Source organism: Odontesthes bonariensis, chromosome 22, assembly GCF_027942865.1.
Source record: "Odontesthes bonariensis isolate fOdoBon6 chromosome 22, fOdoBon6.hap1, whole genome shotgun sequence".
NCBI lineage: Eukaryota > Metazoa > Chordata > Actinopteri > Atheriniformes > Atherinopsidae > Odontesthes > Odontesthes bonariensis.
The window spans coordinates 10,814,162-10,838,785 of record NC_134527.1 but is presented as its reverse complement, the minus strand read 5'-3'; positions in this window follow the sequence as shown (position 1 = coordinate 10,838,785).

Genomic DNA, 24,624 nt, shown 5'->3' with positions numbered 1-24,624 from the left:
GGTGATGTTATGAGCAGAACAAACAAGCAATCTGACAGTCACCCATACAGACGTCTGCGTACATTCTCCGGGGTCAGTCCCACCCCAGCTGGAGAGGAGACATTGGACAACTGGTTGGAGCAAGCAACACTCTTAGTAGAGGAAGGTGAGTGTTCGGACAAAGAGAAACGACGTCGAATATTGGAAAGTCTCAAAGGGCCCGCCTTTGAGATCATTCAAGCTGTGCGTCTGACTCAACCTAATGCTGGTCCCCATGAGTACATGGAGGCTATAGAGAGCATTTTTGGTACAGTAGAGTCCTCAGAAGATCTCTATCTGTCCTTTAGAGCACTCCACCAACAGCCTAGTGAACGTCTGTCTGAGTTCCTACGAAGATTAGAGAGATCCCTTGTCAAAGTAGTACAAGGAGGTGGTTTACCTGTAAGCGCTGCAAACAGCGCTCGTTTAGAGCAGCTTATTAGAGGGTCCACCTCTGAGCTCATGTTGCTTCAGTTGAGAATTAGGGAGCGGAGCAGTAATCCCCCTAACTTCCTGACTCTGCTACGAGAAGTAATGGAAGAGGAAGGCCGCCAGTCAGTCAGACAAAGCCAAGTGGCACCCATGCGTTCTCAGCGAGTACGCACAGTTCAAGCAGAAAAGGAGAAAGAACCTGATTCAGCTTCTCAGAGTGAACTGCAAGCTCAGATTCGAGAGTTGAGAGCGCAGTTAGAGGAAAGAAACAAACCACGTCCTCAATCGCCATCTGATGATTCTTTCAAAGGTCTTAAAGGGAAACAAAAACAGAAAAATGAGTCCCAGAGTGAACTACAAGAACTGAGAAAACAAGTGAAAGCCCTGGAGAGTAAAATGAGTGTAATGGCAGTAAAATACACATCAGACCTCCCACGAGAACACACACCACAGCCTTACCGATACAAACCTGCTCCAGGTCACAAACCCGCTCCTGTTCAAGTGTCCTCTCCCAAAGATAACGATGAGTTTTTTTGTTATAGGTGTGGGGAAAATGGTCACATAGCCACCAGATGTACTGCCCCTGAGAACCTTCAGAAGGTTGTCAGAAAGCTCATACGCTTGGTGCGAGTATCCCCCTTTCCTCACAAAGAGAATCCAAAGCCCGAGGCTGAAGAGCAGTGTGTAGCTAGAACCAATAAGGTTGAAGTCCCAGAGAACAACACTGATTTACCTGAGGGTCTTGTAGGTCCATCATTTATTCACACCATCAAAGTTAATGATGTGGTCTGTGAAGCTCTCATCGACAGTGGGTCTAATGTGACTATTATCTTTGAAAGCTGGTACAACAAACACTTATCAGACGTCCCGATAAAACCCCTCTCGCGCCTTGGACTCTGGGGCCTCGCTGACACGGAGTATCCGTACAAAGGGTACGTCGTGGTAGAGATGGAGTTCACTGAAGAGATCACTGGTGTGTCGGGACGTGTAGAAGTGCTCGCCTTAATCTGTCCTGAGCCAAGAAACCAACAACAAACCCCTGTGCTGGTTGGAACCAATACATCTCTTTTCCGCCGCTTATGGGAGCTGGTGAAGACAGAAGGTGACAAGAACACTGTGCACTCAATGAGAATTCAGTCTGTGTACGCCCCTGTCAAAGCACAAGAGCAGTTACCAAAAAATGAAATTTTGGGACAGATAATGTGGAAAGGACCTGGTCCTCTCTCTATTGCTCCAGGTGCAAAGTACTATGCAACCTGCAAAGTAAAACGACAGAGTGCCCCATCTAAAGACTTTGTACTGATTGATACACCCACTGCCCAGTTACTCCCCGCCGGTGTGCTGGTACAGCCTGGAGTGCTCTCAGATGCCGATGTAGACGACAACAGCTTCACTGTGCTAATTCAGAATGAATCAAAAAAGACAACCTCCCTCCCAATAGGGACCGTCATTGCTGAGATGTATGCCGTTGACACAGTTACCCCAATCCGGCCATCTGACCTTGCAGCTGAAAGCCTAGACCCAAGTCTCTTTAACTTCAGAGACTCCCCCATCCCCGAAGAGTGGAAGAGCCGGCTTCAACAGAAGTTAGCTGAGAGGCGGAATGTCTTCTCACTGCACGAGTGGGATGTTGGCTTGGCCAAGGGGGTTGAACACCACATACGCCTGCATGATCCCAGACCTTTCAGGGAAAGGTCAAGGAGACTAGCCCCTGCAGACATAGATGACGTGAGACGGCATATACAACAACTGCTGGCAGCTGGAATTATCACTGAGTCCCGTAGTCCATACGCTTCACCGATCGTTGTAGTCCGCAAAAAGAACGGGACTATAAGAATCTGTATCGACTACAGAACACTTAACAACCGCACCACACCAGACCAGTACACAATGCCACGCATCGACGACGCATTGGACTCCTTGTCAGGCAGCCAATGGTTCTCGGTCCTAGATCTGCGTAGTGGCTACTACCAGGTCGAGATGGCCCCGGAGGACAAAGAAAAGACAGCATTTATTTGCCCTCTCGGTTTCTATCAGTTTGAGCGCATGCCACAGGGAATCACAGGAGCACCGGCAACGTTTCAGCGCTTAATGGAAAAAGCTGTCGGTGATATGCATCTTCTCGAAGCCCTTGTGTACTTAGATGATATTATCATCTTCGGCAAAACACTTGAAGAGCATGAGCAACGTCTTCTCAAGGTGTTGGATAGACTTGAGGAGATTGGATTGAAGGTTTCTATTGACAAGTGTCAATTTTGCCAACCTCAAGTTAAGTATGTGGGTCACATTGTCTCCGCTAACGGAATAGCTGCTGATCCAGACAAAGTGGAGGCAGTAAAGCATTGGAAAGAGCCCACACACCTGAAGCCGCTCAAGTCCTTCCTCGGATTCTGCAGTTATTATCGAAGATTCATTGCAAATTACTCTGCCATTGTCCGTCCCCTCTCCGAGCTCACCAAGGGTTATGCCCCCACTTGGCAAGACCCCAAGTCCAAAAAGAGTGTCGACCCAAGCAAAGTCTATTTCAAGCCATCTGAGCCCTTTGGAGAACGGTGGACTCAGGTTTGCCAGGAAGCTTTTGAGCAGATCCGTGACTGTTTGATCAATGCCCCAGTGTTGGCATTCGCTGACCCCACTAAGACATACATTTTGCATGTGGACGCGAGTATGAATGGGCTGGGCGCTGTCCTAAACCAAGAATATTCTGATGGCCTCAGGCCAGTAGCTTTTGCCAGTCGGAAGCTTAAAGACTCAGAGCACAACTATTCAGTCCATCAATTGGAATTTCTGGCATTAAAATGGGCTGTCGTGGACAAGTTTCACGATTACCTGTATGGAGCTAAATTCATTGTAAGAACTGACAACAACCCATTAACATATGTGTTGACTTCTGCCAAACTCAATGCCGTCGGGCATCGTTGGCTCGCCGCCCTTGCCACCTACGATTTCACCATCCAGTATCGTCCTGGGAGACACAATATCGATGCTGATCTGCTGTCTCGGCAGTACACTCCCAAGGAGGTGAAAGAGTGGACCAGTGTCCCACCTGCTGGCGTCAAAGCCCTCTGCAAGCAAGCCTGCATCAGTGGAGAGACAGATGCGCCTGATAGATTGGTGGATCAGTTGGGAGCTCCTGCCACAGCGGTACCTGAAGCTTATGTGTTCCCAGTGAACCTTAGCTTGAACACCCTTGACCAGTTGAGCTCAAAAGATATTCAAGCATCACAAGACATGGACCCAGCAATTGGGCCTGTAAAGAAAGCAATGGAGAACAATAAAGTGCTGACTCGCTCCAACAATGATTGTCCAGAGACTGTGTTATTGCTACGTGAAACTCGCAAATTGGAAGTAAAGGATGGCATGCTACACAGAGTAAAAGAAAAAACATGTGGAGAACGGATCAAACAACTGGTCTTGCCAGCGAGATATCGCCCAATGGTGTTAAGGTCTCTACATGATGAGTGCGGACACATGGGAGTGGAGCGTACTACCGAACTGATCAAAGACAGATTTTATTGGCCAAGGATGACAACTGAGGTTGAGCAGTACATTCGAACCTGTGGAAGATGTATCTCCAGAAAGACACTCCCTCAGCATGCCTCACCCTTGAACCAAATAACAAGTAATGGCCCTTTAGATTTAGTGTGTATTGACTTTTTGCAGATAGAGCCTGACTCTAAAGGTGTTACTAATGTGTTGGTGGTGACAGACCATTATACACGTTATGCACAAGCATTTGCTACAAAAGACCAAAAGGCTGTCACTGTTGCAAGAGTGTTGTGGGAGAAGTATTTTGTGCACTACGGTCTACCTGCACGGATACACTCGGATCAGGGCCGAGATTTTGAAAGTCGCCTGATCAAAGAGCTCTTGTCCATGCTTGGGGTTCGGAAGTCAAGAACATCCCCCTACCACCCTCAAGGTGATGCACAGCCAGAAAGGTTCAATCGAACACTCTTAGCAATGCTCGGTACCTTGGACACTGTAAAGAAACAGTGTTGGAGTCAACATATCACCCACCTGGTACATGCATACAACTGCACAAAAAACGATTCCACGGGATACTCGCCGTATCATCTCATGTTCGGAAGGGAGGCAAGGTTACCCATTGACATCTGTTTTGGGATCTCGCCAAATGGTGAAAGTGAAACCTCCTACCAACAGTATGTTACCAGGATGAGGAGAGAGCTGCAAAAAGCATACCACATGGCATCTGAAGCTGCTACGAAGAGTCACTTGAGAAACAAAGCGCGCTTTGACCAGCGCGTGAGAGACTTACCTTTGGAGAAAGGAGATAGAATCCTCATTCGGAATATGGGTTTAAAAGGCAAGCACAAACTCCAAGATCGATGGAAATCAACACCGTATGTTGTTTTGGAAAAGTTGCCAAACCTGCCCGTGTACAAGGTCAAACAAGAGCTTGGAACAGGTGTGGTAAAAACTCTTCATCGAGACCACCTATTGCCCATCGGTTATATGGTCAGGATGTCAAACTCCTTGGATGAACCAAACACCGCTCGGAGACCTGTCACGAGAGCTCAACTTACCCGAAAACGTCAACCAACCAAGCCCACTGACCCAGTAGAAGAAAGTGACACAGTTTCATCAGGTTCAGAGTTGGAATTTGTCCATCATTCCCCAGATTTTGATGTGGATGAAGTCAGGAGACAAGTGGAAATGGTAAATCCAAGCTCTGTGGAGAATGAAGAGAGTGAGATCTCTGAAGAGAGTGAAAACTCTGAAGAGGATGAAAGATCTGAGGTGGAAGCAGAACCCCAACCTAATACCGAAACAGAGATTGAGGAACTGCCTGAAGGTGCTGTGCTTTCTCTGTCAGACTCTGATATCCCAGAGACAACTAATGAAGAAGAAGAAGATTTGCAAGATTTAGAAGAGGGAGCAAGCTCACCTAAGTCAAACAGAACTAGACGTGATAAAGTCGCTAAAAGCACAGGAAGTGAAAGTGAAAGATTTTCTACAGTCCGAAAATCGCTGAGAAAACCAAAACCAACTATGAGATTCAGTTATGAGAAACCTGGTCATCCATCCTTTGAACCAGTTACTATCATGCACCATGGCATGGTCATTCAACTCAAGTTGAACCCTCCAGATCGAGACAACGAACCAAGGAAAAAGTCCAAAACATCCAAAAGGTACGCGGAGGAGGAGAAAAGGAATCACCCTTCCAAGTTGAAAAGAGACAAAAGGTGTGATGAGGACATATACACAGTCAGAAGAGGGAGGGTGTAGCCCTGTATAAAATGCATAAAGGTTACAGTGTATAAAAATTATAATAAGATGTTGTTTAAAAATAATTCATGATGTGAAGAGAAAAAAGTGCACGATAAATACAGTTCAATGTGTTATAAAATGGTTACCGAGTTCAAGAGCCAATAAGAATGTATTTGCTGTGTAAGGGGCGGGACTATTGGTGCAGGTCAGTGAGCACGTATGGGAGAGACACAGACGCTATCAACCCGAGAGCTGTCGTCAGAAGTTCAGAGTGAGAAACATTTTGGAGTAATAGAGGTCGACTACCCGTGGTTCTTGTATTGCTTTTCTATGTGATCTGCAGAAGGTGAATATAATGTGTGTGCCATGAGTTTTGCTGTAACTTAATGTTGTAGTTGAAAATACCGGAGTGTGATGCATTTAGCCACCCGCTAGCTAGCATAGCATCCCGTGTTTTGACAGCATAGCTTTAGCATGTTGCTGATTTCTAAATGCTAAAGTGGGCTAACGTTAAGTCTATATGATATAGCGTGACGATATTATGGCTCAACAGAGTTCATGTAATTAAAGGAGACGGACGCTGTGAAGAGAGAGAGATTGAGACGGTTGCTGGTGGATGGACTCTACTGTTTTATTCTTCCCTGGATTTCGTGTGTTGCTGTGTTTGGACTTGACTGCCATCACCCCCATCTGTGAACGCCATTGCCTTATTCCCCCCCTGTTATCCACGTTTGCCCCTTGTTTGGATCCGTGAGTACTGAACTAACATGAGAATGCACGTGCTTTTATTTTCTGCTTTTGACTGAGTGAAGCGGTCATAACAGTTTTTAGGCCTCACCGCACCCGAGCGTCATTACAGGCCTGCAACGTAATTTTGAGTTTTTCCTTTTGATGTTGGGCCCACATGTGATAAATGTGAATTTATAAATGTTTTATTTTATTTTATATTTATCTTCCTGAGAGTTAACAACCATTTCATTTATTTTCTGTGTAAATAAACACCTGTTGAAGGTTTTCTTTAAAACAGTTGTGGTGGTCCTTTAAATTTAATTAGAAAAACTGAAAAAGGTTTAGATTCATTTAAGATATTTTACTGAGATCTTAGTAATTATTTTTCCCTGTTTTGGTACGAACTCAAGCCCAGTCTCACTTTAGTAAGTAGTTTATTATCCTTAAACTAGAGATTTGGGTTACACTAATAAGCTGAAAACAATTCTTCTTTCCAATGACAGGAAAAGGAGTAAACTGAAAAAAGACTCCACGTGACTGAAAGATTCAGCACAAGGCACATTTCCATGTGGAAAATGACGACATCATATGCCTGTGTGTTTTGATAGAAACAAAGAGACTGTGACACGGACACACATTTAAAAAAAATTATATATAATATACGATCTCAGCATTGCAAATGGAAAGAAGGAGTTAGATTATTGTTTTTCATGCAAAACCATTTCAACATGTTGAGAAATTTCACAGGTAAAAGCATGATTCTGGCCTGCCATATGAAGTGCAGCACTCGTGTGGCTTGGTGATGAATGACCTTAAAATCAAGTTAAACAGAGCATGGTGAAGAACGATTTTTACCATCTAACATGACCTTTCCGTTTCCTTTTGTATTTCATTAGATTACCCTCCTGCTTTCGGCATGGAGCTTTGTCTCCCCAACCTTGACAAATGCAGAAAGTAATGTCACATCAATTAAAGCCACCCTTATCACTAAAATGAATCTTTCAGTGAAAGGTAATGTATAACTGATGTGGCCTGACTGAGGTGTTTCACAGCATCTAATTCTCTCTAACTGACAACATGAAAATTGCTTAGAGTTTCTTAAACCAGCAAATCACACATTCTCGGATCAAATTAATCCACTCGTTTCATTTTCAACTCAAACCAGTTCCCAGCATAACTCTCCTCTGGACCTTGACGTTCAATTACACTGCATTATTGAGTTCTCAGGCGTGTCAGAATATGTTTTCGTCTGTCTGTTAGGGGCCTTTCCTGTCCGCTGACATATCGGTCTGTTGCTTTTACACCTTTACCTCAGCTTGTTACTAATAATGCCTTTATTTCTTAGAGTGATGATAATGAAACACAACAAATGAGCAAACTTCGCTTTGCTAAGGCTATTTTTTTTTTATTTTTTCCTTTTAGTTTATACCCATATCAAATTGTGAAAAACGAAATGTAACCCTGCTACTGCATCTTTCCTACAGTTTAAAACTGCTACACAGTTTAGAATGCACTTAATCAGCAAAGGTCTTCCAATTTTATTGCAACAGTAAAGGAGTCATTTTGACCATTTCTTAACTGTGAATGAGATTCATTGCGCAGTAAAACACACAGAGCCTGTACTATTTAGTGCAACCAAGTACTTTGTCATACTGTGTCAGAACGCGGCTGGAAAGGAGGACTCTGATGCAGAAAATCCAAATAAGGCAGGGTTTATTTAGGATGTTTCAACCATCAATGCGACGTGATAAAATAAAGAGCTATGAAAATACACTTATATATATATATATATATATATATATATATATATATATATATATATATATAAACTTAATAAATAAAAGAGGAAAACAAAAACAACTAAATGCACTCCTACAAAACCGGAGGCGCTACAAAATCGAAAAACGTAATCTTTAACAAAAAAAAAAAAATCACTCCTATAGCAGGCTATCAAAAGGCTATGAAAAACTTAGACTAGATTATCAAACTTTATGAACAAAACAAAAATCACTCGCAAGGAGGCTTGAAATCAAGGCTAGGAAAACGCATGAACAAGGCAAGAATATCTGTGACTATGGCAGGCTTGGGTGAACGAAAAGACGAAACACTCAGGCGCAAGACAAAGGGAAACGCAGACTATAAGACACATGAGGGTAATGGGAAACAGGTGGACACAATCAGGAATCAGGGAAGACACTCCAACAGGTGACACATGAGGAAGGGCAAGTGACCTGAAACAAGAGGAGAGTTACTTTTCAAAATAAAACAGGAAATGACAAAACATGGAGACAAGACAAAAACCCCAACTTGACCTCACCGTGTGACATACTGTTACTGTTTCAGGATAACTGTTTTTGTATTTGCTGTGGTTTTCCCAGCAAAAGCAGCAGTACAGAAACTGACACCTTTTGGTGACACAACAAGAAAGAACAAATAGAAATGGCTGACAAACAAAAAGAAATATATAACATAGTGTCTCGCTAAGATGTAGTGTTGCCACACATCACTTCTTCCTTGGAATGAGGCGTTACTACCAGCTGAAATCTTTGTGTTTGGACCTGGTAACTTGAAGGCCCATTATTTTGTACCTATTCAAGTAATTACGCTTGTGAGGCATGCAAAGACTGCGCATAAAATGTGTAATACAATATGTTCCATGCACTTCCCCTGCCGAACCCTCTATCACCGCTACTGTCGTACAGCTCCTGTTTGAACTGAAACAGTTGGACAAGGTAAAAATGTGGGCTTTGAATATCAATCGTTATAAAAAAAGATAGCTTTGAATACATTTTCACAGAGCAAAAACATCCATCAACATTTGGGCATTAAAGTAATACTCAGCATGTGCAAAAAAAGAAAAAAATTAAATAACAGTAAGATGGGAAGAGTTACTGTGGCAAACTGCTGTGGCAATATTCAATATTATTTCCATAAGCGGCTTAATTATGTGAAACTCCTCTGCAGTAGATGTGGGTGAAACAGACGCTTCTTTGGTATTATAACCATTTTTCTGTCCGCCTTCTCCTCCGATTCTTCTTGCTGTCATTCCTGTTCTCTTTTCTGTCTCTCCATCCTCCTCTCTCTCTCTTCATGTGGGCAGTCAGCCAAAAGCTAAACATAAAAAAGCCAAAGCTAATTTTATGTATGTTCAGAGAGAATAGATTGATCCATATTGATTTATAACAAATAGTCTAATTGAATATTAGCTTATTTTAGGAAAAGATAATTCCACTTCAACATTGCTCTCTTACCTGAAATTGTAGGTTTACTGAAAAAGGAAAAGAAGAAAAAGAAAGTACGTCCATGTATGCAAAACTGGACATTTGCACAGAGGTCACTGCCTATTTTTTTACATTAAATACTATAGGCTATAAAGTAAAGCCCAACTCTATCAGAATGAAAGACACTGGCAACATTTCCTAAAATATTAAAGTGCATCATCATAAGCTCTGATCTTAGTTGCTTGCTACTTAGCGTTAGTCACAGTTCCTTGTTATCGTGCCACAATCAAAGATGCTCTGTCACGAACCACATTTAATGCATCTCTCTCTACTACACTACACACTGATGTGGGTTTGAATTTGCACCACTCTCCACCGGACTGTTTACTTGCTTTTTGAATGAATCTGCATAATTTGAATTCTTTATTATTATTATTTTTTTTTTTTTTTAATAAATCGGCCATAATGATAGCAATAATAATAATGACTGTCCCTGTTACTATTATTTGAAATTGTCCCATACCACCTGCTTTACAAAACTTCTGCCTCCACATGCTCCAGTAAAAAGGGTCTGGCAAATTCTATGGTGTAAGTCATTCAATTCTACTGTGTCAGTGTACTTTGTAGCATGGCCATAGACATAGCAGAAGGGACAGCTATGAAGAGGTTTAAGAGGAATGCAAATTATGTCTACACGATATCAAGCTTGTGTGAAGAGCTGTACTTAAGATTGGTGCCACAGCACATCGGTGTGTACCACTATATGAATAAACGGGGTCTTCAAGGTTTTGGTTTGACCTGTGATGTGACTTGGCAATGATTAAGTTAAAAATAACTGTGCTATATCAATAAGATAACTACTGTGCAAAAAGAGTCAAAATGGTGTTTTGTTGCATTTTTTCAATTTATTTATTTATTTATTTTTTTAAATAATTTGTTTTTTTAAATGTATGTGTGTGTATAGGATAAAAACAAAAAAAGACAAGTTTTTGGAATTCACAATCTGTTATACATCATATACATACTGATCCTCACGTAGTCCCATGGTGCATGGACACAAACATTCTCTCAGGCCTCGCCATTATTTCCTCTGTGTCCCAGCTGCCATTTGTCCAAATGTCCCACAAACTGAATTATTCACAACACACTGTATATATGCACAGTTTGCCCATCTGCTTGTATTGTTTGAACTCTGGTTCCAAAAACAGAAATACCACAGGCAAAAAGCAACATGGAGTTCATCTGTCAATTACCAGAGCTGACCTGCTCTGAAGTCAGTTGACAACCTCTGACACCAGTTCTACCCTTCTCCTCCTTCTACCTTTAATATCTTAAGTTTAAAGTAAAGAATTTATACCGTAAAAGGAGGTCCTGTTCTTGGTGGAACTCCGGATTTTTAAGTTGTTTTTGAGATGTTTGCTCACATGAGAACAAAGCTATATTAGCATTCATGCATCAAAACCTGAAACTTGTGTCATCGTCATCCTGGCTGCTTGTATAATATTGTTCTAATTCTACCCACTGTGGGATTTACTGTAAAGTTAAAGGACAGTATTGCTTTGCGTTGGTCGGGAAATCAACCCAGAAAAAGGGGTTTAGTCGGAGTGGGAGAAATGGACAAGACCAAGGGAAACAGACAGCACAATAGCTTAAATGTGAGGCAGAGGGGGAAAGAATGGAAACAGAGGCAAATACCCACAGTTGCTCGCAGTAGGTGGGAAGATAAACAACACAGAGACTCTTACCCTGCCGGCTATGGGAGTGGGAAAAAAATAAAAAAGATAGAAAAATAAATAAATCAGAAATACAGGCTTGGATCCAGCTGAGTGTATAAGCAGCAAAGAGAAGTAGGAAGCAGAGTGAGAATAAAAATGCTATCGCTTGGATCACTCAGCGCCATCTTTTCTCTGTTATGTGGGTGTGAGCAGAGGCAGAAGAGGACGCTGCCTGCGGTGTGCAGCTGGGGGCCGGTCAGAGGTATATCTGTCTCACTGTGTGTTGTACCACACAGCATTATTTTTTATATTTATCTGCAAACGGTAGTTTCTCCAACACGTGTTTTTCTGATGTATCATTTGAAGAAATGTCGCAGCATTCTTAGAGGAACTTTCATACTGTTCTATCTATATGCTGGATCAACCATCATAGAGAAAAGGAGCCACAAGCTCTGCTCTGCTTTGAGTCATCTTAACCATTCACTGATTCTGCTTTTAAACTGCGAAAACCGTGAGGGCTTTGTGAATTCAAGAAATCCACCCATGTCTTTTTACATTTAAATGGCATATTAATGCAGTGCCATGCTTGGCAAGTGAATCGGTCCACACTATCATCGGGAATTTATTAATATCTTTGTTGATCTGGAATTCTTTCTATTCCAAAATGTGACTTTAAAAATGAAATACTGGCACGAGCTCTATGGAGTTTATTCTTGATGCAAATTTGATGGCCAGTTCTTTTTTTCCTCAAATATTCTCAAAAGCATAACTAACCTGCACAAAACTATCCATGCAGTCCATCGGTTATATCTGTCACACCCATCACACACCACTACGAGTCACATTTACTTAGACTGAGACTAACAACCTTTTTTTCTGTACATGGCCATGATGCATAGATTTAGAAATACAGTGGTGAGGCTGATACAAGTTAAGAAAACACTAAAACTTTGGGCAAATGTTATCGTATCTCATGTATTCATATCTTTTCACATTTTTCTTTTGTGATTTATCTCACAAAGCTAGATTGAAGCTAAACACTTCAGGACACAACTTTTTTTGTTGGGCTTTTTATGCCTTTTTAATGATAGCACAGTTGGAGAGAGACAGGAAGCAGAGAGATGGGGAAGACATGCAGCAAAGGGCTGCTCAGTGCGGGACTCGAACCGGGGCCAGCTGCAGCGAGGACTGTAGCCTCTGTACATGGGGTGGCTGCTTAACCCACTACGCCACCGACCGCCACAGGACACAACTTTTGACACAAGTTTTGTTTTGTGAGAAATATAATAGAAAATATTTCCAGAGGCACAGCAACCAGTTTGCATATAGAAGTAGGATATTGCTATTATAGCTGTATTAACATAAAAGTGCCAGATAGCATTTTTTTCCCCCTTAAAGGGCAGGAATTTATTCCTAACAGAGGGTGCGTGGTTTAAAGAAACAAAAAACAAAAATAATACATATATTTTAATATATATGAGAAAAAATAGTAAAGCACTGAGAAGGAACTGGGAAAACATGCAATTAATATTTATTTATTTATTATTAGAGTCATGGTGCTCATTACCACTTATTAGCTCCAGTCTGCATTAAACAACCTCGCTCATTATTTCAGGCCACTGTCTTAACTCAGTTGATAAGCTCGGGCGATAAGATCTATCGCCGAACGCTGAAAATAGAGCTACGACTACATTTACTCTTAACAGTCACTGCTTATTATTTGTCATGGTTATCGAAACTGTACCACCCCACTACAGAAGCTCTTTGTGTTGCACATGAAGACGGTAGAATGCTCTGTCATTGACTCTTAACTGGATTCTTTTCTAATGTCACAAACCCCAGAACATATCAGAGAAATGTCAATAACGACATATTGTGTTTTCCACTAAGTGAGATTTGATGCTAATTTCTAATGGTCGTGTACGGGAGACCATACAGTCATGTACGTGTTTATAGTGTAGATGCAAACCCATGCTGTGTGGGCATTGCTTCACCCTGGTTTGTCTTTGAGGATTAATGATGTGTTTATCTGCCTCCACTCTGTATGCTGGAGTCACGACCTTACTTAATCAGACTACAAGCGTGTTTTCTCTGTTGGCTAACGGTGGAGTGCTGAGGTGCTCTGATCACACAAGAAAAAAAAAAGTAAATAAAAAAAAACAGTTTGCACACCTTATCGGATTGATTTTTTGTTTCTTCCTGAAAAAGCCGTAATGTTACCTGTAGAAAATGTTAGTCTACCCTGAGCAGCCATGAAAAAACAGCTTGCAGGCATTTGAAAAGTTATGTGACCATAAAAATAATCATCAAAATGAACTGTATGCCCTCCCAGGACAACAGACTCACAAGGAAATGTATAAAAACATGCAGCTTACTTTTTCTTATTTTTTTAGCACAAAGTCAACATCTTTCATTATCTATTGTAGTGTTATTTTTGTCAAAGCATTTAAAAAACAAATTGACACAAAATATTCAATAAAAACAAAGGTTTTGACAGGGAAAAACTAGAATCAATTTCACACCATTATAGCAGTAAATTAAGCTAAAATTGAATGAAAGAAAGACGATTTTCTTCTTGTCATTTTCCTTTTATTCTCTGGATATTCACAAGTCATCTTTTCTAGGATTTCTGGGATACTGTGAATCTACTCTGAAACTGTTTAGGAGGCCGAGCTGGAAACAAAATAAGTCTTTGTAATAAACCCCAGAAACGGGTCTCTTATCACCAGAGAAAAGAGTTAGTCTGGGCTGTTGTCTGTGTTAAAATTGCAGATGCACACCGAGGAAAACTCCACAACAGGGCAGTTTAATTAAAATTTTATTAAGGACCCTGGAGTTTTGTAATGGAATTGACACAGTTGCGTGAAATGTTTATCTCTGATTTAACAGATGTATTTAGCAATGCCAAGACTGTCAACGGTGACGAGGAAGTCAATAAGAATGATTCCCATTTTGGCACAATTTCTGTTACCAGCCTTGCTTGAGTTGAAATGCACAGATATTCTGAGTGAACACATTTACCAAGTGATCCTCTGGGGAGGCTGCAGACTCACTGTTGCTACATGACTGTTGCTAAAAAAAATAACGTTTGTGTTATATGACTGAAAGATTGTGGATAGGTCAAGTAAAGCTATTTTTTATTTATATTTATTTATTATTATTATATTTATTGTCTGATCAAATTTGGTGTCCATCAGGTAATGCTCATCCTGTAAATAAAATAATTTACTTTAACCCTTACCATGATAATTTTCTAACCCCAACCAATTTTTTAAGTTTTGATATACAACCTTAACCAATAAATGTTATTCCCCAAAGCCACTGGGCAGCATTATGAAGCAGGGTATCTGGTGAAGCAGGGTATCTTCTGGTGATCGACTTAACACATCCTAATGATGGAGATCGCACTACTAGGATGCTAGTTATCATCTCTGTAAGGTGCCATTTATACTAATCTGTTTCTATATCGTTTCTATCGCGGATGCACTGTCCATTTACATTAAAATACTGGAATACGACTTCATAGGTGGAAGGATTCAAAGACGCCGGAGCCCACGTAAGCATTCGCATACGATGCTGATTTTAGCAGTTGTAAACGGTGAGAAACGAGGATCCGCAGTACTGAACTCTAGCTACTCGGCCACAGCAGCAACGCAAGCCGTACATGGAGCGCCGCTTTTGGGTTAGACTGGGAAGAAGCAGCGCATGGTGGGACAATTTCGTGGACCAAGTTATTGTCGCCGAAGAATGGCGCGAGAACTTTCGAATCTCCAGAGCAGCCCTGATAAATCTGTTAATATAAAGCAGTTGCTCATGCTCCAGATGCAAGGGCGATCATGTGATGTGATGGCTGATTAGTCATGTGACTAGCGAATCAGCCGATCCCCGTTTTAGTGTAAATGTAAATAGTTTGCAAGACGCCGACACGAAGAAATGGTGAAATGATTTAATGTAAACAGAGCCTAAGTCAATCCAGGCTCTAAGGCTGCAACAAAGAAAGACGTTTTTAATTTCGAAAATAACTTTTATTCACAAAATTACCTAAACTAAGGAAATGTGGACGTGGATGTAGTGTATACATGCATGAGTGTGTGGATGTGAGCTTTTAAAACACAAGCCCCAGGTGTGGCTCAATCAGCCTGATGAGCCCTCCGCCTCTGACTCTCTGCCAAAGGGAAGAAACAGAGAAAAAAGACAGGGACAACTAGTGGAGCGGAGGGGTCGTCACAGTGCATATTAATGAAAAACATGCGAGTTGCAACACAAGCAACACAGCTGCGGCAGCCAAAACAGGAAGGAAAGATGAATGATATGATTTAAGATTGTGTATTCTGTTAAATTAATGTGCTGCAGGTGCATTACTATCTCATTAGTACACATAGTATATAAGCTCCATGGTTTTTCCTCAGTCTTTGTCAGATTTTTGCCATTGCTACTCCTGTTTATTCCAGTTTCTTTTTCCTGTCTTCTAGTTATCTTTTGGTTAGTTTGGTCTTTTGGAGTTTAGTTTTTGATGATCCAGTCTTAGCATCACTTTTTGGTTTGTTTTAAATAAAACCTTCAGCATATTTCAATCTGCCTCTGCGCTTGGGTCCTCACCAAACTCCCCAATCCTCAATAGTTGGAGTGTAACAGTGTTTTTGTAAGTGAGAACAAACGCTCAAGAAAGAACAAGTATTATTATTAAGAAGTGTCAAGAAGAAACGAGAAGTGTTGGACATGCAATAAAAAAAATTATGTGACGTGTTATGCAGTACAGCTGCTCCATCCTGGAAGATTAATTATTTTTTTCTTTCAATCAAGCAATAGAATACATTCATTCTATCTCAAAAGGGTTGTATACATATAGTGATGACCCACTGTATAGAAAGATAAAACAGTAGAAGAATAATGTTAAATAATTTCTGTCTCCCCCCTCTGCCAGAGTAGAAAATAGGTTTCAATCGACAGAAAGGCAGTTCATGTCACAGATTAGCTGCTGAAATTATCCCTAAAGATAAATAAAACAGAACAAAAAAGAAAAAAAGAAACAGATAAAAAAAATGTTTTATTAACCACTTATCTCCGGCCTTGTTAAATTGCTGCTGACTGAAGTTTGGTTTTGGGGCTTTCTAGTAGCAATTGGGCTAAACAAAGCTCTAAGGAGAAGACTGCTCACCTAAAAAAATATTTTAGCATATTACTGACACTGCAGAAATAGTGCATTGTTAAACTTATTCAAATCCAACTGCCTGGAGCGAGTGGCACGGCACAATCTGTTTAGGTTAGAGATGATTCCTGAGCTCCTGGTGCTATGTTGTGAGCTTACTGTTCATTTTGCGGAGAGAGGCTTGTAAAAAGAGGGGCCTGTTCTGGTGTCCCACATCAACTGGCCTACTTGATACAAAGGAGAGTAAAAAAATGGAGGAGGAAAGAGAAGAAATTCTCAATTGGATTCCAAATCGAATAGACAGAGGATTACTACAAACTCTTAAACAGTCTCTCCTGCATGTTTTCCCATGTTGAACTGAGACAACCGGGCACGATCAAATTCTTTAATAGAGGACTGACTCACAACTCACAACAGTGTGTCACAGTTGTCGGGATTCTGGTCCGGTGGGTCGCTATAATGAGAGTATTTGTAAGTTGAGTCCAAGGAGAATCTGTAATGTGATATAGACAGAGAGGTTTACTCTTTCCCAGAAGGGGTACCAGGAGTTGTAGATGGTTGTGATGCTGTTCCGAGGCGTAGGCAGGGTGAGCAGGTAAGCTATGTGAAGGCAGCAGGTAGCAGGACAGGGCTTCAAATATAGTGAAACCACAGGGGTGTATTACTCCAACGGGGTTCCAGGAACGAGGACCTCAACAGGGCGTAAACAAAAAGAGACTGGCGTTGTCTGCGACTTCAGCCGGTCCTTATAAAGCCAGTGACTGATGATGGCAGATGAGCAACAGGTGTGCTGCAGGAGCTCCACAGACTCTGCATGATACTTCCTATTACCTGCTCCGCCCCACATGAAACACACCCAGTCTACAACTCTGACAAACAGTATAGTCCGCAGCTGACTTGTTTCTCTTTTGGCACTAGAATACATTTTTTAAAAGAACTATTAGTTTAACTGATGTAAAGGTAGTTTACATTCATTAGGAGCCCATCCATCCATTTTCTATACTGCTGAATCTGTTGGTCAGGTCGCAGGGGGGCTGGAGCCTATCCCAGTGGTCAATGGGCAAGAGGCAGTGTACACCCTGGACAGGCCGCCAGTCCATCACAGGGCCACACAGACAAACAACCACACATGCTCACACCTAAGGACAATTTTAGAGACACCAATTAACCTAACATACAAGTTTTTGGACAGTGGGAGGAAGCCGGAGTACCCGGAGAGAACCCACGCATACATGGGGAGAACATGCAAACTCCACACAGAAAAGGCCGCAGCTGGGAGTTGAACCTGGAACCTTTTTGCTGTGAGGTGATGGTGCTAACCACCACACCACCGTGCAGCCCCTCATCAGGAGCCATTAATGTTTTATTTAATGTGTCAGAAGCAGTGACCTCTGAGGGCAAAGTTGTATTTACACCCACAAATGCACTCTGTTTAACTCCAGCAAATAAAGGAAAAAAAAACATGCTTATCAGTTTTATTCTGTTTGAACAAAACTACAGTTCTTGTGAATTGTAAACTTGCACTTGTGAGTTGCATAACACGGGCACTAGACATGCACTCAATGATGCATCATCTTCTCTATTGAGTGATTGTAAATGTGTGATGTAATGCAGTGGGATAACCTGCAATGAAGGTAAAAACAGTAGCTTTCGCTGAAAATAAGAGCGCGACTTGGTTTATTTTTAGGTTGTATTGTGATTGTTTTTTTTTTTGGTCCACACTATTGACATTACAATATACCATCATGTAGAGCATGCAAAACCATAAAGAACAGCAATGAAAATATTTAGTTTTAGACTTTTTCTCAAAAAAGTAAAACAATTAAAGCTGCCGTCGGCAGGTTTTCAAAATTCCGAGTCTAAAGTCGGAAAATTCGAACCGATACAACTTTCAAGTCCCTCCCCCAACCTCTACCAAGCTCCAAACCCCTCGCCCTCTGTGGACGAGGTTGTGCACGTGAGTTCACACCAGTGTGCACGCACACAAGCTGGGGGCAGACTCACGCTCAGCATGGAACCAATACCGGAGCTCAACATAACTAGACCGAGTGTAACCGTTGTCTACCATAAAACAAGAAAGAGATTCATATAACAGCTGTAATTACCTGTCGAGAAGAAATATGGCCAAGTCTGCATCTAACTTGAAGCCTTTGAGGTCCCGTAGTTCTCTCCACCTCTCAAATGCTACTCCAATGTTGCCCCGAGTTTTATTCCGCGCTCGATAGCAGCGTGTGCACAAGCTGTGATTGACAGGTAGCGATTCCTCCCCCCTAACGTGACTGGTTAAAAACAGCCGGGAGCGCTCGATTTTTGCAAGCAGGATTACAGGCTTTAGAGGGAGCTACAGAATTCGGGATTTTTCCTAAACAGCCTATTTAATATTCTACTTCCAGAATCCCATGACAGTTCAAGCTAATATGACTAAAAAAAAGTTGCAGACGGCTCCTTTAAACTTTGAATTGTACAAGCTAGTAGGGTTATAGAGAGCCTGGTAGTGTCCAGAGTGAATTTAGTTTCAACTCATGCACCAACATCTTGTGATCAGAAATGATCTTGTGAGCCTGAATTAAAATGAATAGACAATTAGCTTTCTTGCCAAAATGGAATGAAAAGATTGATATCATATTTCATGTATAAAATATCATATATCTGTTGATTAAATAAGAAGCAAGTTGCGACAGATCTCTAAAACAGTACTGCACCGATTTAGCATTGCACTCACTTTTCTCAAACACTGCTAGAGTTTCTTTAAATCCTCAAACTTGTAGTTTTCAAAGTCTTCTCTTTTAAGGACTGGCTTTGAAGATTTCCCCTGTGGTCTTACAAAGGAATCTACAACACCCAAATGCCCTTAAAACAGAACAGATGTGCAGCATCTGTGCAATTTGCTCATTTTGTTCATTCATTCATTCATTCATTCATTCATTCATTCATTCATGCATATATCAGTAAGGATATAGCCTAAATTAATTTGAAGCATTCCTTCAAGATCGATCATACAAAATCTAATCAAATGACCAGTGCATAGATATAACAGAAAATAAGGCTGCTGTGTGTCTCTTAAAACGAAACACAAATTACACTGACTTTTTTAGATTAGTTTCACCTGAATGACTCCACAGGATTTTCCTCTCCTGTGAAAATGCAACACAGTCTCACAGCAATTTAAGAACCTGTCACAAAAAGTAATTGATCACTTTTTAGTCCTGTACACGTTCTTTTCTCTTATGTTTTGTACATACATTGCATCTAGGACCTAAGTTTTAAAATCAGAGTACACATTTGGAGGAAGGAGAGGATGGTGATGGTCCAACCCCTCTGATTGTCTGGTTATATATTTTAGAATCCAAACTAGTTGGTCAGGAAAGCATCATGGATCATCATACCTGCTTGCATCATTGGCCGCATGTTAAAAATCTTCACTTTTTCTAGCTTACTACTCCTGCCCAGCCCATAAAGTACTTTAAAAGTTGTCCTGGGTGTTATTAGGAAACATATGCAATTAAGTTATTCTGCAAATATAAAATTATTTTTATTTCAAGTTTATTTCAGGAGTTACCATGGAAAAACAACATTGTAATACAACACTGCATAGAACAGATTCTTTTTTGCAGAGTTTGGGCTAAAATAGAGAACACTTCTCATTACGATCATAAACACACAACTAACATCACAGAACTGCAATACAAAAGATAACACTGAATACTTGTTTAGAACAAATAAAGATATACCTTTTTCTTTGTTAAAGTCCAGTTCTGTGTACTTATCCATCCACGCCCAACCTCTTCTTTGTGCTTGTCATTGTTATTAAAACCATTTTCACACATACACTGAAATGTTCTAAAGATGTATGGGATGGTCAAGCATGAATGTCACCGTTTGTTCTGGACTTCAAGTGCAGACTTTTCTCCCAGTCCCCTGGTAAGATCTCCAGAAGATCAGTGGGTGAGACAACCTGTGAACATAGTAGCAAATATTCTGGAGCATGAATTGGCTTTGTGTGAGTGTGAATGGTGGTAAGTGCTGGTGAGCTTCTTTCTCCTTTCTCTTGCTTTTTAATCACTCTGCACTATGGTGGATATTCAATTCAATTCAAATTCAAATTCAAAAATACATTATTTATCCCAGAGGGAAATTAAATGTTGATGTAACTCAATTAAATCAAGGAGTTATTATAGATGCTGATGGCTGTGGGCAGGAAAGATTTCCTGTAGGGGTCGTTTTGCATCCAAATTGAAGAAGCCTTTGACTGAAGAGACTCTGTTTTCCGATAACAGTCTCATGGAGAGGATGTTCAGGGTTGTCCATAATTCTCTTGATTTTGTCTCCAGTCCAGTCTGTTGTCCAGATGAACACCAAGGTATTTATATTCCTCAACCACCTCCACTTCTTCTCCCATGATGGAAACAGGGTTTGATCTGACCCTGTTTCTCCTGAAATCTACAATCATCTCCTTTGTTTTGTTAACATTCAAGATGAGATGATTGTTCCCACACCATGCCACAAAGCGGTCCACCAGCTCTCTGTACTCAGCTTCTTGTCCATCTCTGATACACCCGACAACTGCAGAGTCATCTGAATATTTCTGTAGATGACAGGAGTCTGACTTGTACTGGAAGTCTGAAGTGTACAGAGTGAAAAGGAATGGTGAGAGTACAGTCCCCTGTGGTGCTCCTGTGCTGCTGATCACCTGGTTAGACACACAATTCTTCAGTCTGACAAACTGTGGTCTGTTTGTCAGGTAGTCATTAATCCAGGTGATTGTTGAGGCCTCCACCTGAGTCTTCTGGAGTTTCAGACGAAGCAGATCAGGCTGAATTGTGTTAAATGCACTGGAGAAATCAAAGAACATGATCCTCACAGTGCTGCCTGCTTTGTCCTTATGACAGCGGGTTTGTTGAAGCAGGTGTATGATAGCGTCTTCAACTCCAACTCCATGGCGATAAGAAAACTGCAGGGGGTCCTGATATGTGCTGGTTTGCTTACACAGGTGGGTCAACAGGAGTCTCTCCAGGACCTTCATGATGTGGGATGTCAGGGCAACAGGTCTGTAGTCGTTGATGACTGAAGGATGAGTTTTCTTTGGTACCGGAACCAGACAGGATGTCTTCCACAACAGTGGTACCTTCTCTTGGGTCAAGCTAAGGTTGAAAAGGTGTTGCAGAATCCCACAGAGCTGCTCTGCAAAGGCCTTCAGGACTCGGGGGCTGACACCATCTGGACCTGCAGCCTTGTTCCGGTTCAATCTCTCCAACTGCCTCTTCACCTGACTTCTAGAAACAGAAAAGTGGGAGGGGGAGGCAAAGGGGACAGCAGCATCTCCTGATTTGGTTGAAGACAAACTAGTGGAAGCAGAAGAATCCATGACTGAGGTGGAGGTGGAGATGTTAAAGGAAAGCTGTGGGTCAGAGGAGGGTGGGATGTCTCTTTGGCTGGGAACAGGAGGGGAGGATGGTGAGCTTGTTCCTGAACTGAACCTGTTGAAGAATGTGTTCAGCTCATTTGCTCTGTCCAGACTTCCATCCATCCGATCCTCCCTCTGCTTGAGGCCTGTGATCTTCTTCATTCCTGACCACACATCTCTGATATTGTTCCTTTGCAGTTTACTCTCAAGCTTCTTTCTATACACCTCCTTGCTCTCTCTGATCTTGACTTTGAGCTGCTTCTGTATAGTCCTCAGTAACTCCCTGTCTCGCTCCCTAAAGGCTCTTTTTTTCTTGTTCAATAGTTCCTTTAGCTCACTGGTGATCCAGGGTTTGTTATTAGGGAAGCATCTCACTGTTCTGGTGGGGATGGTGTTGTCCACACAGAAGTTTATATAGTCAGTCACACACTCAGTCATGGCATTAATGTCCTCTCCATGTGGCTTAAAAAGAGAAATCCAATCGGTTGCATCAAAACAACCCTGTAAGGCTTCTTCAGCTTCCTGTGACCACTTTCTAACAGTCCTTTTTGTGACAGGTAGTCTCTGGACAAGGGGTTTATATGCTGAACAGAGAAAAACAAGGTTGTGATCTGATTTACCCAGGGGAGGTCTTGATTTGGAAATGAATGAATCCTTGACATTTGTGTAAAACAAATCCAATGTCTTGTTTTCTCTGATAGAGCAGCTGACAAACTGTTGAAAAGTTGGCAGTGTAGCAGAGAGTGAGGCATGATTAAAATCACCAGATATTGCCACAAAAGAATTGGGGTGTTGTGTCTGTATCTTAGCAACAACGGAACTGATGACATCACATGCAGTGTCGGCAACAGCTGAGGGTGGAATCTAAACAGCCACCAAAACAACACTGGTTAACTCTCTTGGCAAATAATATGAACGAAAACTTACTGCCAATAGTTCAATGTCAGGACTGCAGAGATGACTCTTCACAGTAACATGTCCTGGGTGACACCATCTGTTGTTGACAAGCACTGCCAATCCACCCCCTTTCCTTTTCCTGCTACTCTTTAAATCTCGATCTGCTCGTACAGTCAAGAAGCCCGGCAGAGAGACGCTGGAGTCGGGGATATGATCCTGCAGCCATGTCTCAGTAAAACACATTATGCTACATTCCCGATATTCTTGCTGAGTCCTTGTCAAGGCTAGAAGTTCATCCAACTTGTTAGCTAACAATCTTATATTGCCCATGATGATGGATGGCAGAGATGGTTTGAACTTCTTCTTTCTCTCTCTCCTCTTTGCTCCTGCTCTGCATCCACGACGCCTCCTTTTCAATTCCAGTGGGATTTCTGGCTTCAGTTGTCGAATTATTTCTGCTTTTCCAATGTTAATCAGCTGCTCCCTGTTGTAAACCACCCTGTTGCTATGGTTATACATCATAACAAAAGAGCAAAATATACAAAAGTATTGGGAAAAATCAATCCAGCTGCACAGCATCCAAGGCAGGAAGGAACAGTTGTCCAAAAAATGCAATTTCTTCCAAGAAAAAACAGGAATGAAATTTAGAAAAAAGAAAAAATCTCAATGTGAGGTACAGAGCTACTCCAACGTGCTGCCACCCTCAGCGGCGCATTCTAGAACATCACTTTTTAGTTCTGGTGGAAACGTGCAGAAATGATAAGAAAATATGGGAGAAATAGGGGTTGCCCATCTACTGCCTACCACCTTTAAGTGTGAAGTTGGGTGTCTTTGTGTGCAGTGTAAATCCATCTGTTTTCCACTTCATTCTTTGTTAATTTAATTTCAGGAGGCCCCTGACAGCCACTTATCTCCTGACTGGTGTACACAATACACTGGACTTTGGGCTTGAAAGAGTAAAAGCAGGAGACAGGAAACCTTCCGGTCCATAATTTGCTTCTCTCTAATCTCGCATTAAAGGTGCTTCACACTAAAATCTGATTTCAGTGATGAAATGTCTTGTTGAAACAGGATCTTGAAAGGTTGTGGTAATAACTCATTTTGTTTGGCTGGCGTGTTTAAACAGATGGTCTTCCCTCATTTAACCGCCTAATCCCTGATAGGGGACATTTTTGTCCACTTGGGGTGTACTTTCTCCTCTAATTTCACACTGGAAATAGTAATACTCATCATATTTGGTCCAGTTGTGCATTTCTGACTATTTTTTCAAATTTCAAACACACATCATATACAATGCAATTTTTCATTGCATAGAAAAACAACTCCTTAATTTCTGAAAAGGGACATTTTCGTCCCCTTTTAAAACAACCTAAAAACATCATATATTTCTATTTTTTTTCCACTTTTTTTTCATAAATCTTTTATTCCACTTCAGTTCTGATAACTACCAAGTTTTCAATTATTTTCAAAAATTTAACCCTTTAGATGCCAATTTGAATTTTTTAGCCCAAATTTTAAGCCTTTAGGTGCCAGTATTTTCAAAATATGGATTATGATGGATGTCTATGGGAGCCGTTTTTGTAATCTGCCACTGCAGAAAAACTAAAAAGCTGTAAAAACTGATGTTATAGCTCATCAATGACATATCCCAGACCTAATAATCCCCCATAGAATATTTCACTTTGCACTGCATACATTGAAAATATAGCAGTTTTTGTGTGTGTTTAACAGAAATTGGTGTTTACCTCATATAAATCAGTATTTAAAGGGTTAATTTTTTTTAAATAATTGAAAACTTGGTGGTTATTATCAGAACTGAAGTGGAAT